General features: G+C 30.5%; 1 long non-coding RNA gene across 1 annotated transcript; it reads right to left on the reverse strand.

The window, feature by feature from the left end:
- Positions 1–298: 298 nt before the first annotated feature.
- LOC120780148 lies at positions 299–1,849 on the reverse strand. Its single transcript, XR_005705822.1, has 2 exons — positions 1,588–1,849; positions 299–417 (listed from the first exon to the last, which is right to left on the reverse strand). It is a non-coding gene; the product is annotated as an uncharacterized LOC120780148 (long non-coding RNA).
- Between the last annotated feature and the right edge of the window lie 1,690 nt (positions 1,850–3,539).

Below are 3,539 nucleotides of genomic sequence, written 5' to 3' on the forward strand. Positions count from 1 at the left end.
GACTTTAAATCACTTATTGACTGTCTGTGCATAATATTAGATTACGGCTATTTAGTTTTCATTTTGCGGCTTCTTCTATACATATTCTACAAAGCACCTGATGTATACTTCAGTTCTTCGCCGATTCCTCTGTCGCTGCGCATCGACTGCCGGCTTAATGTGTTTTTAACCATGATGCAATGTCAACAATTTTTATGATGCATTACAAAACAGTATACCTTGTTCTTACACATTGCAATTGACATTTTTAGAGTCAGCCACATTATAGAAGTACTATAAGAGTAATGAAAGTACTTACGTATTGCACCGTACGTATACAGACCTTTGTTTATAGAGGCATGTGAAAACTTAACAATTAATGGTGGTAATCTGCCAGAGTGGAGAACCGAAACCGAAGAAATTGTCTGCCGTTTTAATCTAATAAAAGTATTAAAAATATTATATATTTGATTATATCAGAAGAATACTTTGCAATTTGTTTGGTAAATTTAAAAACTTCTGCCAAGAGGTAATTGCTATCGATTTTTATTAACTAATTAACATTAATTTTGGGCGATTGAAGGTGCGAGGTAAGATAGATGAGGCGTGGTGCGGGTCATACCCTAATAAATTATTATTATTGACGGATTAAGAGCAAGAGCAGAACATTCGAAAATGTATACGCCTGGAATGTATCGCCATTTTTTCCAGTAAGTATCAATATTAATTATCAGCGTTATTTCCGGAAACGATGTGAGAAAGTAAACAAATTTTATTTTTAATTAATTTTTTTTAAGTTCTGTGTATATTTAATTTGAAAGGTTACAAATTAATTCACAGATCACACAAAACTACTGATATTGGCGTGAAGTATAATGGGTTTTCAGCATCACCAAACTTAAAACCGCTGAACAGAAAATTATTTTGACTTTTGTTTGAAACAAGCCGAAGGAAGCCCACTTTAAAATGTTTTTAAACGGCATATCTTCATATTAATCGTGACTCCTTGAGCTAAGGGTATCGTGATTTAATCAAAGATAAAGTTGTAGCGCTATATGCAAGTGATCTATCGAATAAAGCTGAATGTGGGCGTATCTGGATTCTATTTATCTGCAAACTAACGCGTTTTGATTGCTTCCGTTGAATTAACATTACAAAATTATTCTTCAAATCAACTCCTTATGTCATCCTAATCATTTGGATATCTTTCTTACCGTATTAGGTTTAAAAAAGTTAAATATGATATTTCACATAGTATAAAATGTTAATGGAATATAAAATCATCTGCAGAGTAATCATTATTTCTATAATTTTGGCCCCTAACAAATCTACTTGTTATCTACCCTTATAGTAGACATAAAATATTTTAAACCATAAACATTGAGTTTTTTATTTGAGCCCTTTCTAAATTATCACACCACCTTTTTAAAACACCGTTTATGTTTTATCTATGAAAAATCCTCTGAGCTTAAAGTTTTATTTACTTATGTATGTTTTAAAAGTAACACCAACATCACAGAAATGAATTCTGCTTTTAATACATAAGTAGATAGAATAATGTTAAATTTTTTGATATTTTTTATACATACGTTGCACTATAGAACTTACACTTCGTTGGACACTACTTAAATATATCGGCACCATTTCTGATTTTTGCTATTTTTATAGATAATTTCGGTAGCTTAAAAATTAAAAAAGTAGAGAGATTCGATTTTCAGCAACATAACGTAAACCTCTACAGTAAATTAAACTTATCTTCGAAGGTTTCATGGTAACACTTCAATACACTTTGAATATCACTTTCTCTACTTGAGTGTGGTTATGATTGAAGTACTTTTGAGCAACAGTTTTTTATTTCTAAAATACAATATCAATATAGTTATTTGTTCCAACTTACTTTCGACATTAACAAACGCAAGTTAATTTTGATTCTCAGTTCAAAACTTATTATGGATTTTGTATTAAAACCTTGCTCCTCGCTATCATCAGATAAATTTTGCTGCAGTTGCGCAGTTTATAAAGAAGTGAAATATTCCATTAAGAGGATATTATATGTACAGTACGTATCGTATAAATCATCCACATAATTTATACATAAGCAAAACTTGTACTAGAATATGCTTACATGAAACGAGCAATTCTACAATTTACTATATATATTTGCTATAATATTAAAATTAAGAGGTGCCTCATCGATATTTTCGATTTCCCATATAAATAACACAGGACATTTTTTTTTTTTTTGTTTGGATTTTTAATGTACACAAACAAATAATTGAGTTTATATGAGAGGACGTTATTTGAGCCGGTGTGAAAATTGGATAATATGCGTGGCACCGCCCACTTTTTGCTGAACTCACATATCTCGGCACCCGACCGACCGATCTGAACTAAATTTAGTATGTAGCAATGAGTTGAATCGGGCCAATACTTTTTGAGCCCTCATTTACTTAATATAAAGATTTTCAAACTTCCAGCTGACTTTATGCTGGATATAATAATACCTAACGATTACTCTCCTCCCGCCCAACCGACGCGATCCTTTGTTTTTTTAGGTACTAAATTTTCATTTTTTTAATACCAAATTGACAATTTTCAACCAATCAAAAGATCGTAGGTCTTTGTATAGTAAATTTATTCAACATTACTGTGTTTTAATTTGAAGTCGATCGGTCAATGATGTCAGAAATTTTGAAAAGTGTCGTTTCGAGAAAAACGCGTTTAAAGTTTCATTTATATATCTTTATACCTGCCATTCTTTTTACGCTGTCATTCAAAATCTATTCACGATACGATTTTGCCGATTTCACAGGATATTTTTGGAAATATAAGCTATTGAACAAACAAAAATTTGTTTTTTTTAAGTGTCACACTACTATAGCCCCTTAAGCTGCTCAGCTACTGAAACAAAAATTTCAGCACAAAAAATTAAGAATTAGGTTGAAGTAAGTTAATTATTTTTAAATGTTACTTGTCAAGAATGGGTAAAATAATTTTTGTAATGGTAAAGAGTGAGCTTGTTAAATCAAATATGCTGAAATGAGAATTAAAATCGTGACGCTTACGGCAGAATGGTTCGTTTAACTAAATTAACAAAGTTTGTTCTGCAAAATTTTAAAAGTAAAGGTCTAAGCTGCCTGATCTTTCACTATTTAGAGTATATGAAAAATTTTACATCGCCTTCATATAATAAAATACTTGAATACTTAATAAGAGACGATATATAGTATCATTAGGGGACATTTATTAAATCAGAAAAATTATCGTTAAATATTGTATAACTTGTTGAGTTTTATTACTAGGATCAAGACACCCGTTTTAGAAATATTGGTTAAAAACCAAGAAGATCCAGATTATTCAAAATAATCCAGATTATTGAATAATTGAATTCTCAAATACCTTACTTAAATCTGTGTATGTAATATGTATCAGTATGCTTATTTTCCATGTGTTACAAATTCTAGCAAATTAGTTACGGTAAATTTCCCTTTACAAGAATCGTGCTGAGGACAAGAAATTATTAGAGAAATCCGGAAGGTTATTTCCTCTGTTATAATTGC

The sequence above is a fragment of the Bactrocera tryoni genome, unplaced genomic scaffold (genome assembly GCF_016617805.1).
Source record: "Bactrocera tryoni isolate S06 unplaced genomic scaffold, CSIRO_BtryS06_freeze2 scaffold_190, whole genome shotgun sequence".
Classification (NCBI taxonomy): domain Eukaryota; kingdom Metazoa; phylum Arthropoda; class Insecta; order Diptera; family Tephritidae; genus Bactrocera; species Bactrocera tryoni.